Source organism: Schistocerca serialis, chromosome 7, assembly GCF_023864345.2.
Source record: "Schistocerca serialis cubense isolate TAMUIC-IGC-003099 chromosome 7, iqSchSeri2.2, whole genome shotgun sequence".
NCBI lineage: Eukaryota > Metazoa > Arthropoda > Insecta > Orthoptera > Acrididae > Schistocerca > Schistocerca serialis.
The window spans coordinates 393795611-393811228 of record NC_064644.1 but is presented as its reverse complement, the minus strand read 5'-3'; positions in this window follow the sequence as shown (position 1 = coordinate 393811228).

Below are 15618 nucleotides of genomic sequence, written 5' to 3'. Positions count from 1 at the left end.
GTTTTTCCTGTCCCTCACAGTTTTACTCGGCACGTACCTGTCTAAAACGCATTTTAAGATTGCCTTGAACTTTTTCCATAAACACTCAGCATTGTCAGTGTCGGAACAGAAATTTTCGTTTTGATCTGTTAGGTAGTCTGAAATCTGCCTTCTATTACTCTTGCTAAACAGATAAACCTTCCTCCCTTTTTTTATATTCCTATTAACTTCCATATTCAGGGATGCTGCAACGGCCTTATGATCACTGATTCCCTGTTCTGCACTTAAAGAGTCGAAAAGTTCGGGTCTGTTTGTTATCAGTAGGTCCAAGATGTTATCTCCACGAGTCGGTTCTCTGTTTAATTGCTCGAGGTAATTTTCGGATGTGCACTCAGTATAATGTCACTCGATGCTCTGTCCCTACCACCCGTCCTAAACATCTGAGTGTCCCAGTCTATATCTGGTAAATTGGAATCTCCACCTAAGACTATAACATGCTGAGAAAATTTATGTGAAATGTATTCCAAATTTTCTCTCAGTTGTTCTGCCACTAATGCTGCTGAGTCGGGAGGTCGGTAAAAGGAGCCAATTATTAACCTAGCTCGGTTGTTGAGTGTAACCTCCACCCATAACAATTCACAGGAACTATCCACTTCTACTTCACTACAGGATAAACTACTACTAACAGCGACGAACACTCCACCACCGGTTGCATGCAATCTGTCCTTTCTAAACACCGTCTGTACCTTTGTAAAAATTTCGGCAGAATTTATCTCTGGCTTAAGCCAGCTTTCTGTACCTATAACAATATCAGCTTCGGTGCGTTCTATCAGCGCTTGAAGTTCTGGTACTTTACCAACGCAGTTTCGACAGTTGACAATTACAATACCGATTGCTGCTTGGTCCCCGCATGTCCAGACTTTGCCCCGCACCCGTTGAGGCTGTTGCCCTTTCTGTACTTGCCCAAGGCCATCTAACCTAAAAAACCGACCAGCCCACGCCACACAACCCCTGCTACCCGTGTAGCCGCTTGTTGCGTGTAGTGGACTCCTGACCTATCCAGCGGAACCCGGAACCCCACCACCCTATGGCGCATGTCGAGGAATCTGCAGCCCACACGGTCGCAGAACCGTCGCAGCCTGATTCAGACCCTCCACTCGGCTCTGTACCAAAGGTCCGCAGTCAGTCCTGTCGACGATGCTGCAGATGGTGAGCTCTGCTTTCATCCCGCCAGCGAGACTGGCAGTCTTCACCAAATCAGATAGCCGCCGGAAGCCAGAGAGGATTTCCTCCGATCCATAGCGACACACATCATTGGTGCCGACATGAGCGACCACCTGCAGATGGGTGCACCCTGTACCCTTCATGGCATCCGGAAGGACCCTTTCCACGTCTGGAATGACTCCCCCCGGGTATGCACACGGAGTGCACATTGGTTTTCTTCCCCTCTCTTGCTGCCATTTCCCTAAGGGGCCCCATTACGCGCCTGACGTTGGAGCTCCCAACTACCAGTACGCCCACCCTCTGCGACCGCCCGGATCTTGCAGACTGAGGGGCAACCTCTGGAACAGGACAAGCAGCCATGTCATGCCGAAGATCAGTATCAGCCTGAGTTAGAGCCTGAAACCGGTTCGTCAGACAAACTGGAGAGGCCTTCCGTTCAGCCCTCCGGAATGTCTTTCGCCCCCTGCCACACCTTGAGACGACCTCCCATTCTACCACAGGTGAGGGATCAGCCTCAATGCGGGCAGTATCCTGGGCAACCACAGTCTTAGTCCGATCGGGGGATGCGTGGGACGAGCTGGCCGTCCCCGACAAACCCCCATCCGGACCCCCGCAGTGATGCCCATTGGCAACAGCCTCAAGCTGTGTGACCAAAGCCAACACTGCCTGAAGCTGGGAGCAAAGGGATGCCAACTCAGCCTGCATCCGAAAACAGCAGTTGCAGTCCCTATCCACGCTAAAAACTGTTTTGCAAAGAACATCTGAACTAATCTACAGAGAGCGCAAACAAATCGACAAAATTTAAACGGTTATTAAAATACAAGATTGCCTAGTAAATGCAGTAATGCTGCTACTTGCGCACTGCTGACACTGCTCGGCGGCGGAAGGAGACTACGCGAATTTACACTACTCAGGTACTAAAACGCGATGCTACAACTCTCAAATACTATAATACGCCCGAAATTTATGAATTAAACAATGCAAGTACCAAAAACACGCAAAGAAATTAAGAATTAAACTATGTAACAAATGAGTGAGCTAGGAGTATACGACTTGCTGCGTGATAGGTACTCCATTGGGCTCACACCATCCGCGTACCTTTGCGTGGTCTGATGATGTAGACGACGAAATACCCAACGTTATGACTGTACTAAATGCTGCTGCTCCAACCCACGACTGCTAATAGACAGGGTTACTGGATGGGGATGTGCAGCCTGCTGGGACAACATTAGTGTTCGCAGCTGCTCTTCGTGCCTCCATGACCGTCGCAGTAGTCCCCATTCCGAGACAGGCTTAAAGGATTGGCTCCATCAATGTCTACACCATTGCCACCCCTGTCAAACTACAATTGCTCCCCGAAATGATCAAAGCGTAGGACCTCGATGTTCCCCTTCTGCTGGAAGTTCGCCTAGCGACGTTTCCTAATATCTGTGGCTATGTTTCTTACCTGACGCCAGGTCTTTTAGAGGAAGGCATTGAGGTAGACGACGTGGTTTACATGTCATCAGCTAGGGGTCTTGCTGTGACTTTCCACGGTATCCGAATCATCAATTTTTACGCTCCCTCAGGCACAGCCAAGCAACGGAAACGGTCGCGATTTTATTCAGAACAGGTCAATTCTTTGTCTGAGGCCCGCTACGACTGTATTATTCTTGGCGGCGACTTTAATTGTGTGTTATCGCGCATGGGCCAATATCCCCATTTCACCAAATGCCAGGAACGGAAGCTGCTTGTGCATGAAATGAACCTCACCGATACTTCAGACCGCGTGCGTGGTGATAGACCTGGATATAGTAGCCATTCAGCAAATCACCTTGACCGCGTCTACGTTTCCTAAGAAATTGTAACTGCCGCTCATGACGCTGAGTTATTGCCTGCGGCCTTCTCCGACCATATCGCCTACATCTGCATTGTTTCGCTCATGAGGCAGAAGATGTGGCGCGGTCGAGGCCTGTGGATGCTGAATGTCGCTCGTCTCAAGGATCCGATATACAGGCAAGAAGTAGAGACGACTTGGAAAAAACTGTGTGAGACGCCTTCCAGCGTATCTTTCAACTCTCCCACGATTGCTGGACTGCTCCAAACCTGCTTTACGTCGTTCGATGACAGCCACAAAATGCTATGTCAACGACATACCATGGAATACTAATTTCACAATTCTCCGCGAACTCTCAAGCCTTGGCCCCTCTGTTCAACGACAGGTTGAAATTCAACGGATTAAGACGAAGATAATTTCTCTTATGCGTCACCGCCTTGGAGGCACAATAGTACGCGTATGATGTCACGATTATGTACTAGGACAACCCCCGTCCATGCACCACATTATCAAAGAGAAACAGCGGTGTCGAAGAAAGCTGGTGAACTCCCTCGGTATGCCAGATGGTCGCCAATTGACGTCCCAGAATGATATAGCAAACGCCATTGTTGATCACTACAAACAGTTCTATGCGGTAGAGGAGCAGAACGTAGCGTTATCGACTGATGTCCTCCGTTCGTTGACAGGTATCCTTGGCGGGGCTGCTTTGGGAGATCCTCACAGCGACAATTACGGTTGATGACACCGCTGATGCTCTTCATTGGGTGCGGCGAACAAAGCCCCCGGTCCCGATAGGTTTCCGCTGGATATTTACCGCACATTCTACGACATCATGACTTCACGCTGAACTGCGATGCATGAAGAACTCATGTATCCTGACCTTGCCCTACCACCGGAATTCGTAGAAGGCTTGCTTATTCCGGTCCCCAAGCCGTCGGGAAGTCGGGGAGTTGCACATTATCGGCCGTTGACCATGCTAAATTAGAACTTCAAGATTTTTACCCGGATTCTTGCCGCTCGCCTTCTGCGCGTCATCCCTTAAGTCATCTCTGTGGATCAAACGTACTTTGGTGGTGACAGTAACAATCAGACGGCACTCAGCGATTATCGTGACGTCATAGCCCTGCCCACGACCTGCCGCAGTCGCGGTGCCTTAGTGACAGTGGTTTTCGACCACGCCTTCGATAGTCACGAGTTTCTAGAAAACGTACTCCGAAGGATGACCTTCCCCCGCAGATTTGTAAACATCGTCTTGAGACTCCTCCGAGGTGTCAAGTCCCGAGTGCTGGTCAATGGCAATGTGGCGCGCACTATTACCGTCATGCGGTCGGTCCGTCAAGGATGTCCTTGTCGATGGTCCTTTTCGCCATCGCCCTTGAGCCACTGTTCCGTGGTTTAAGGAGCCGGGTCACAGGGGTAACAATGAGGGGACATGCTTTCATCTGCCGCACGTGAGCAGATAACGTGGTGTTCTTGGTTCTATCGGAGAATGAAGTGTGAGAGGCACTGGCATGGATCAACCAGTACGGAAATGCTGCGGGTAGCCGTATGAACCTGACGAAATCTAGTGCCATGTTCGTTGGTAGAGGTCTTCCAGCAGGGAGTGTGGCTACATTACCATTAGTGGACAAGCTCAAACATTTGGGGATCACCTTCATGCGTGATTACAGCACACGATCTCATATAACTATAAACGCCTGCTTCGACCCATCCGCACGAACGTTCGTGGCAACCTCCTGAGAGCAATGGACATGTTACAAAGGGTGGATTTCGTTAATACTCATCTGGTCTCGCGACTACCCCATTTGGCACAGGTTTTACCGGTGCCAACGACAATGTCACACAGACTGCATGGGGCGTTCGGCTACATTGTAAGTGCGGGTCTTATCTTCAAAGTCCGCTACGACACGCTCATAATCGGGAAGCCTGGTTGACAAACGGGCAACTCCCTCTCGAGTGGCAGCCCTTGCTCATATTTCTTCAACTCCCTCACGTGACAGGACTTTTTTCAGTGGATACAGTTATGTCCATGCCGACTTGCCTAGTAACACGAACCCTTATGGCACGTGATTTTTACCACCTAATGATGAGACATCGTACTCGGAATGTGCAAAGCCGATACCTTACGGCCGGCCGCGGTGGTCTTGCGGTTCTAGGCGCGCAGTCCGGAACCGTGCGACTGCTACGGTCGCAGGTTCGAATCCTGCCTCGGGCATGGATGTGTGTGATGTCCTTAGGTTAGTTAGGTTCTAGGGGACTGATGACCACAGCAGTTGAGTCCCACAGTGCTCAGAGCCATTTGAACCATTTTTGATACCTTACGATCGCATGAACCGTGGTTTGGCGTTCTGTGCACCGTGTCCTCCTCAACGCGAGCGCTCGTGCGACCTGGTAACTGATCGTTAATGGAAAATACATGACACAGCTTCGTCTACATGCCATGAAAATGACATTCGCCGCTATGCCCTCGTTGTCACAAGCTTCATGCGGACGAACATCGACTGATGTGTGCATCCTCTGCAGAGGTGTGGCAACTGATTAAGAAGAGGCTTGTCTGTCTTCTACGTACGGCACCCCATGCCTTTACACCGAAATCACTTCGGTTCCCAGATGAGACTTTTTATCCAGTACTAAGACCAACGCGGTGAAATGGATCAAATGCCCCTCCATCCCTTATTTGCCGGCCGAAGTGGCAGTGCGGTTAAAGGCGCTGCAGTCTGGAACCGCAAGACCGCTACGGTCGCAGGTTCGAATCCTGCCTCGGGCATGGATGTTTGTGATGTCCTTAGGTTAGTTAGGTTTAACTAGTTCTAAGTTCTAGGGGACTAATGACCTCAGCAGTTGAGTCCCATAGTGCTCAGAGCCATCCCTTATTTGTCCCATGAAGGCGATAAGAAAGATCTTGATTTTTGGATGTTTTCTCATGCACCCTGTGTGATACCGTCAATACTGTGCCAACTTTTTGGGTAGTGTCTTCTTCGATCCCCCCTGCAGCTGGGGTGTCCCGGGTATGAGAAGGAGATTTCAGTGTGATGGTGTAATACCAGATTCGGTCCAATGGACCGGAAAAATTGAATATTCTTCGCGAAGACGTTCCTGGAACATGCCTGACTGCCTTGAGGTTCAGAGTGCGTCTACCCACAAGTTGAAGGGTCGCGGATGTCATTTTGTTTGTTCTGCCAGGAGGGCGTTCTTTTCTAATTTTTTAATTTTTAATTTTTATTTTTGACTTATTTATTTTTTAATTTCCTTTATGTGTTGTTTGTTATTGATGCTCATTACTCATTCTTATTTTTCGTCTGGAGGGCGTCCTATGTGATCCAAACAAAACAAAAAAACAAAACAAAACTAAAAAATAATGTTTGGTATGATAATGATCTGGAAAAAAATATATTGAATAGTACACTTATTAAAAAAATGGTTCAGCGACCGCTCGCGATAAGTGAGAAATCTGGGTTCGAGTCCCGGTGAATCACAAATTTTAACTGTCACCATTCTATTCTACAGTTGATGGCAGTCCATTTTCGAAACTGCGAATACATTTCATGTATTTCATGATGGCTGCAGCCATCGCAGTGCCTTTTCCTTCGGAATTGCGTACGTGTCCGAAGGAATCTTACACCGTAATTTGGAATGACACAGGTGCTGCAGTATCGTATCAAAGACAATATTATATATGAAGATAGTAACTGTTCTCGAAGGAACAGAAACCATTGATGACCGTGGAGCTTTTCTAGAATAAATGATAATTAATTGAAACCCTCAGCTGCTGACAGGTGTTGTTGACATACCTCGATGTGGACAGTTGAAATTGTCTGCCCCGACCGAGACTCGAACTGGTGAACTTCTGCTTACATGGCAGACGCTCTATCCATCTGAGCCACCGAGGACACAGATGAATAGTGCGACAGCAAGGACTTATCCCTTGCACGCTTCCCGTGAGACCCAAATTCCCAAGTGTCCACAATCTACATTCGTAATGTACCTAATATATGTTTTCCCGTCCACTTATTACTCGTGCCCACTAAGATGACGATTCCCGTAAGAGATCGGGCAACCTGTGCGCATTCGCACAGACGAAGGTCAATGGCCGCGTAGCCTTTAACTAATCTGAAGATAGTAACTGGTCTCACGGGAATCGTGCAAGGGATAAGTCCCTGCAGTCGCGCTATTCGTGTCCTCGGAGGCTCAGATGGGTAGAGCGTCTGCCATGTAAGCAAGAGATCCCGGGTTCGAGTCCCAGTCAGAGCACACATTTTCAACTGTCCTCATCGAGTTATATCAACAACACCTGTCGGCAGCTGAGGGTTTCAATTAATTATAAAGACAATACTGCTAAGGTCTGAAGTGGGGGCAACGCTCAGCTTACAGGTCTAGTCTCCTTCATCCCTCATATGTCATGACAGTCACAATAGACAGCACGTAGTGCTCCTCTAGAGGGTGAAAGTAAATTTCAGAGATTTCTCAGAGATATTTTGTGAGCATTTTGGTATCAGCGGACCATGGTCTTTGGTGGTTCATTACAGAGACGTCGCCTTTCGTTTGAATTACACTCCATTTGTACTTGCATCTATATTGTACTGAACATATCTGCATAACTGTGCAAATGTCGACGGTATGCAACGTGTGTCTTGTTCGGGAACAAAATGGTTCCATTCACCCACGATATCTTCTATTGACAACAGTAATGACCGATCACTCTTTGCCGTCAAGCTTTCATGTTGTTTTGAGCGTTTGTTGGGTTGGGTTCTTTGGCGAAGGAGACCAGACAGCGAGGTCATCGGTCTCATCGGATTAGGGAAGGACGGGGAAGGAAGTCGGCCGTGCCCTTTCAAAGGAACCATCCCGGCATTTGCCTGGAGCGATTTAGGGAAATCACCGAAAACCTAAATCAGGATGGCCGGACGCGGGATTGAACCGTCGTCCTCCAGAATGCGAGTCCAGTGTCGAACTACTGCGCCACCTCGCTCGGTGAGGGTTTGTATCTCGAGTTTGTTTGACCAGCGATGTTAGATGTATGTTAACAGTGATACACAACAGCATCAAAGAGTTCTGCTGATGCGGAGTTGGCCAATGTGCACCTCGTGTGTGTGTTGACTTAGTGTACTAAAAGAGCGACGCAACAACGCTTTACCGAGCTGTTCCCACGATGACGGCCCAACTACATCACAGTACTTTAAAAACTCTTCATCACTAAACCTACCATTACCGCTGTGTAATGCTTTTATCCTATAACTAACACTGGTAGGAGAAACAAGAAAAACAGTCATAGCCGAGCAGAACTGCGGCGCACGAGCCATGGGACACATCATCTCCCAGGTAGAGACGAGATGGGCATTTTCCAGTACGACCACTTTACGAGCGTACCGTGAATATGAGGAATCTGATAAAACATCAAATCTCCGAAATCACTGCGCCCGGAAGAAGATACTAGAAGAACGGGACCAACGACGACTGAGGAGAATCGTTCAACATGACAGAAGTGCAATCCTTTCGCAAATTGCTGCAGATTTCAATGCTGGGGCATCAACAGGTGTCAATGTGTGAACAATTCAACAAAACATCACAGATATTGGCTTTATGAGCAGACGGCGAACTCGTGTACCCTTGATGTCTGCATGACACAAAGCTTTACCGCTCGCCTGTGTCCGTCAGTCCGCCAACTGGAAATATGTTGCCTTGTCGAACAAGTCTCGTTTCAAATTGTACCGAGCGGATCGACGTGTATGGGCATGGCAACCACCTCATGAACCGATAGATCCTTCATGACAGCAGGGCACTGTTCAAGCTGGTAGAGGCTTTGTAATGGTGTTAGGCGTGTGCAGCTGGAGTGGTGTGGGACCCACTGATACGTATAGAAACGACTCTAACAGGTGACACGTACGTAAGCATCCTGTCTGCTCACCTGCGTCCACTCATGTCCATTGCGCATTCCGACGGACTTGGACAATTCCAGCGCGACAGCGCGACAACCTACACATCCCGAACTACCACAGAGTGGTCCCAGGAACACTCTTCTGAGTTTAAACTCTTCTGCTGGCCACCAAACTCCCAGACATGAAAATTACTGAGCGTAAATGGGGTGCCTTGCATCGTGCTGTCCAGAAGAGATCTCTAGCCCCTCGTACTCTTACGGATTTATGGTCAGCCCTGTAGGTTTCATGGTGTCGATTCCCTCTAGCATTACTTCAGACATTAGTCGAGTCCATGCCCCGTCGTGTTGCGGCACTTCTTCGTGCTCGCGCTGACCCTACACGATTTTAGGCAGGTGTACCAGTTTCTTTGCCTCTTCAGTGCACTAGCAGACTGCTTTTTACAAATTGATTCTTGTAATTAATATCTTTCGTGCAGACGCGACTGATGGTTTAAAGGTGTGGCCGAGAGGTTCTAGGCAACTTCAGTCTGAAACCGCACGACCGCTACAGTCGCAGGTTCGAATCCTGCCTCGGGCATGGATGTGTGTGATGTCCTTAGGTTCGTTGGGTTTAAGTAGTTCTAAGTTCTAGGGGACTGATGACCTCAGATGTTAAGTCCCATAGTGCTCAGAGCCATTTGATGGTTTAAACAGAACATGTTACAGCCCTTTCGTGAATACCACGGTGCCATGAAGGCATTTTCTGACGTTTTTCTGCTCTTAACGTAAATTTTATCCAGTTACAGGACCTGTTTCGGCTCAATATTGAGACTTTGTTTTTGTCATATTTTTCGAATAACCAAGAAGAGAAGTATATGACGAGAAAAGGCTAATTTCCTAATCTAGCATTTTACTTAATGCCGAATGGCGAAACTGATGGTCGGCGTGTGTTCCCTTTGTGAAAATACTGAGAGCACATTTTGCAATGTTTGGCCGATTTACAATCTGTCCTTCGGACAGTGTTAACCTATATGGTTTTTCGAATTGAGCTGATAGCGAATCTAAACTCAAAAGACAACCACTACAGTAAAAGTAAAGAGCACTACCATATTCATGATTCTAAAAAGAAATATAGCTTGAACGAGCCGACATACGAATGAAATGTAAGTCCTTTACATTTTAGACTAGAATCGGGATGATTAGTACATCCGTAAATGACATAGCTGGTATTTCTGATCAAAACATTTCTACCAGTAACTGATGTTTGTGGGAACTAACATGCCGGACATCACAGTGGAATTCCCCTCCATGGCTGTTCTATGGCTGCTGCAGTATATGATGTATGGAATGTCTTCCGAGCAGCCAAGTTAGAGAATCGTCATGCGTTTCCATAGCTACAGAAATCCAGCATGACGAAAATAATAGTTTTAAAGACAAGAAGTTTATTCCTCCCATTAGCTTAATTCTACGAAAGTTCAAGCGAAATCTGTTTCGGTGGATGATGAGAAGGGGTTTCATATACAGCTACATCCATCCCGATAGCTGAGCGGTCAGCGTGAGGGATTGCCGTCCTACAGGTCCCAGTTCAATTCCCGGCTGCGTCGGGAAATTTTCTCCGCTCAGATACTGGGTGTTGTGTTGTGTTGTCACAATTTCACCCCAATCCGGCAGGCAGGTCGCCCAGTGTGGCGTCGAATGTAATAAGACCTCCACCACAGCGGCCGGACCTGCCCCACAAGGGACCTCCCAGCCAATGAAGCCAACCGCTCATTTCCATTTTTTCCATATACAGCTATGAGTAAAGTTTACAGAAAAATTTTCTGTAAATCAAGACTACTCCGAACCGACGGAGTAAGCACACGGCGAGAGTTTGCACCCGACCCCATTTACATGTTTATTGCTACTGCAGTGCGGTGGGACCTGATTGCAAACTAGAACGCAGTTGGACAGGACTGTGTCTCAGCAAGGCGACGATGAGCTGTAGCCACGTTTTAATGACCCGTCTGCCTTCTGTCTGAAAGCGCCTTTCGATTAAGTCGCGCAGCCTCGTGTCGAATAACATTCGCGAGATCGTACGTAAAAGAGCATTTCTTCTGCTCACGAAATTAAAATACTTCCGAGCACAGATGACATTTATTACGTAACTAGTTTCTACTGCAAATCTGAACTGTTCGGGACAGTCTAGCCTCAAATGTACACAAATGTCAAATAAATGTAAATGTGCCTAAAGTAACATATTAGTGTCAAAATTACAATGTGTGCACCATCGCCTCATGCCGATATTATCACTCGTTCATCCACCAAAATTAATTCTAAATATCGGTTATAAACTTCAGTTATTGGATTTTACCTCTAAACGAGCTGGAGGTGAACTTTTATTAATAATTCTGCTGTGAGGAGACCACCCTCCAAACTTTATGAACTATTTCTGATATACGCCGCAGATATGAGACCTCCCTTTATTGAGATGAGGTTACAACCATTCACTTTTGCTTTTGTCCCTCTCGTGTTTCTCAGAACATTATATGATCTTGACCCTAATATTCTGTCGGCAGGTTTTCTTCCTGCTTCTCGTATTGCATTCCGCTCTTCTGATTTATTATTTGTGTCATTATGAGTTGTTCAGAGACTCTTGCAGTACTGCAAGCTTTACTCGGGATGCGTATACAACGACAGAAACAAACTGGACAGTGTTGTAGTGAGGTCAGATGTCTACCACAAACAGTGAGAAATTTATTTCGGGACTATCCGTCTTTGGTACGTTAATGCGTGTTGTACTAAACACGCTGCAGACTACCAAGAACCGGTCTTTCAAGACTTAAAAGATCTCTGAAACCCCAACAGCTGTCTCGAAAGACCTGTTTTTGATAGTCTGCAGCGTGGTTAGTACAACGTGCAGGAAGGTACCAAATACGGCTAGTCCTGAAATTAAAACTATCACTGTTTGTAGCCGCCCACTGTGGCCGAGCGGTTCTAGGCGCTTCAGTCCAGAACTGCGCTGCTGCTACTGTCGCAGGTTCGAATCCTGCCTCTAGCATGGATGTGTGTGATGTCCTTAGGTTATTTAGGTTTAAGTAGTTCTACGTTCTAGGGGACTGATGACCTCAGATGTTACGTCCCATGGTGCTTAGCGCCATTTGAACCATCCCACTGTTTGTGACAGACATCTCACCGCATCGCGGGCTCATAAAAGACGAAAAGAGCGAATAGCGGCAGTGAAAACAAGATTTTATTACTCGCAAAAACCACCAGTGAAGCATTAAGGATGCATTAAGAATAACGCGAAAATCGCCTCCCAAAACTTCCCTAATTTGCCGTTGCGAAGTAATGTGTCACTACATACACATTACGCGTAGGATAGAGAGAATCCTAAATAGCAGTAAGAAGTTACCCAGAGAAGGGAAGAGTCCACGTATTGTCTCAAGTTGTCGCAGTTTGATATTAATGTAATTCCCAATGGTTTCGCACTAACCGGTTCTTTTGGTATAGGAATACTCATGTGGGTATTATCAAAGTGTAGTTGCTAGAACGATCAACTACCTTACTAACACCTCATTTTGGACTGAATAAGACTAGGAAAGCTGCGTTAATTTGACGTTTCCTCCGTCTCGTGACGATTTACGAATGAAGTCTGAAGAGCACTCAAAGTTGTGTTGTCTGCCGCATGAATCCTGTAAAGTATTGTGGCAGTTGGCAGTCATTGCTGAATACGGACGTGTGCAAATATCTTCACTGCTCTAGGGGAACTAGCAGAAATACATTGTTAAGGCACTGCCCTAGAAACACGTCTACGGATTGTTTGAAGTGGTAGATGATAGTTTAACTAACACAATTTTTTAAGGATACACTTTCAGATGTTTACACCTTTATACATATATTAAATTCTGGCTTAGCTGGAGATGCTTTTATGGATAGACTTCAGATTTTCTTTGATAGCATTTGATTTATTTTATCTTACTCTTGTTACAGGTAGCGTGACGTAGGTGAGCTACTGTCACAAGGGGTTCAATGCAAGAGTAAGTTCAAGGTGTTCTGTAATTTCATGAAACACAGTCGCCTATTGCAATTCAGCGACAGCTTCGAAATGTCTATGGTCGACATCAACTTGATGTGAAGAGCTTCAGAGGATGATATGAAAGGTTTAACCCTTTGAGTACTAATTGTTTCCGCCTGAAACCAACATTTTATATATTTTTTAAGTATTGTGTTCTTTTTTTTAAAATTGCCATATGAGAACATTATTGACAGTAATAGTAAGTATGTCTTAAGTTATTGTAATGTAAAGATGAGTTCGTATTTCTCGTCTATGAGAGGTTTCGAAATGAAGTCTCTTGAGTAGTATGTAGTTTTGATACAAAATACATAAAATTTTAGGTCACGTTTTGCTTGTTACTTAGGACTACAATTTGTTTTAGGCATGATGAGTTCGTGGAACTTTCGAGACATGGGACTGAGTGTAGGAAAAATGCAAATTTACTTGCGAACCTATCACAGGAAATGATGGTTGGCTGAACCTGTGTGTGTCCTAGTGGTTCCAAAGAGAAATCACCTTCTTAAAACAACTGATTGTTGACATTTTGCTAATTTCTTCTTATACACGTAGCCCACTACGATAATGAAGATTAAATTTGAAAAAAATTTAATGTTATATTCCAAAGTGAAATCACGTACTTAAAACAATTGAGGGTTTACTTTTTGGCTATATTTTCTTGTATTCTATGCTTACTATAGTAATAAAGTTTAACTGTATGAAAATGTTTTAAATTTATGTTTAGGATTCAAATTATTAAAGAGAGTCGCACTGCTAGTGATAAGGCAACAGGCCGTAGACCCGATGTGAGCGATGACACGGTTGATAATGTATGTACAGGGTTTCAGCGTAGTCAGAGGAAAATCGACACGTCGTGTTTCCACGCAACGTCAGAGCACTGTGATGAAGATTTTACACATGTGCATTATTCCAGTGCTTACAATTGCAATTCCCGCAAGCTTTGTAACCAGAGGACATACACAGATGTGCTGAGGTTACTAGGAGCATGCGGAAACGAATCGATGCAGGCAGTGACAAATAAAATTAGTTTTTTTTCGATGAAGCGACTTTTCATAACTTTAGGAAAGTAAGTAGGAGAACTCACATATCGTGCAACAGTAGATAAAGAACAGCTCGGAAAGCGGTGTAGTGTGGCATAATGCACAACGTATTTATTGGGCCATGCTTTTTCACTGAGCGTAACATTACAGAAACAGCTTTCCTAGGCTTGTTGCAACTTTACGCTGCCGCTCAGAACATGAATTTCAGCCATGGGGAGCGTTTCAACAAGATGCTGTACGTCACACTGGTGATTATCTGCTCGCCATTCCTTGGATGTAACCTTTCTAGGAAGATAGATCGGTAGACATGGTCCAACATCACGGCCATAACGTTCGCCAGGCTGAACACCTTCTGACATTTTTGTGATGGAGATAACGTATTCACTTCATTACTTCCTGAACTTTACGGCACAAATACGAAATGCTGTAGAGGTGATGACGGAAGAGAAGTTGGCAAAGGAAAAGAGAGGAACTGAGTGTAGCCTTGACCTTGTAAGGGTAATAAGAAGACTACGTGTAGAATTGTATCAAAAATGGCTCTGAGCACTATGGGACTCAACTGCTGAGGTCATTAGTCCCCTAGAACTTAGAACTAGTTAAACCGAACTAACCTAAGGACATCACAAACATCCATGCCCGAGGCAGGATTCGAACCTGCGACCGTAGCGGTCTTGCGGTTCCAGACTGCAGCGCCTTTAACCGCACGGCCACTTCGGCCGGCTAGAATTGTATCCATCAGAAACTTTACTTGTATATATTTGCAACAAATCGCATAGCCGTATTTAGCATAGTTTCGAAATTTTTGTAATCAGTGTGCAAAGGACGGCTTGTTCTACATGATTGGTATCAAAACAAAGTGATTTTCAGCATCTGGTTGGCATGTTTCTGTTGATTAATTATATGATGAGGAAATAACGCAGTGTCAGATTATCTTGCAGTGATGTGAGGGGCGATCAGAAAGTTTCCGTTTGCGATGCTGCAGCGAAAATGCAACGTAGCACGTTCCAATGCAGGTATATAGGCATCGACATATAGGCAAGTAATTAGTGTGGCAGTGATGTCTTTTCGAACTGCGTGCGGTAAATGCAGAAACGTGAACTATGGCAACGTTATTAGCAAATGTGTCCAGATAGAACCAACGTACTGTTATTCTTTTGTTGGCTACCGAAGGAGAAACATCAGCAGACATCCACCGGAGAATGGAGAATTTGTATAGGGCAGTATATCTGTCGAATACTGCTGTCGTGAAATGGTGCGGCCAAGTTCCGGGCCCCTGCTTCGTCATAGCCCACCTCCCCAACATTTGGCAAACGTCATAAAGCAAGTGGGACACACTCGAGAACCCGCCCATAGTCATGATCCCTCCACACGCGATTACCACGCCTCCGGTTATTTGAAGGGTCGAAGGTTTCTGTTAAGACGAGGATGTGCAGCAGGCAGTTATGGGAGTCTTCACGAAGCAGGACATGATGTTTTACTAAACCAATATCATCAACCAAAGGTGCGTCATTGGGATCATCGTTTCAATGTCCACAGCGATTTTACCTGATTGACATATAATTTTGGACTGTACGGCCTTCGATCGATTTTACCTGATATAATTCTGGACTGTAAGGCTTTCGAATGAAAACTATTTGATAGTTCCTTATATATT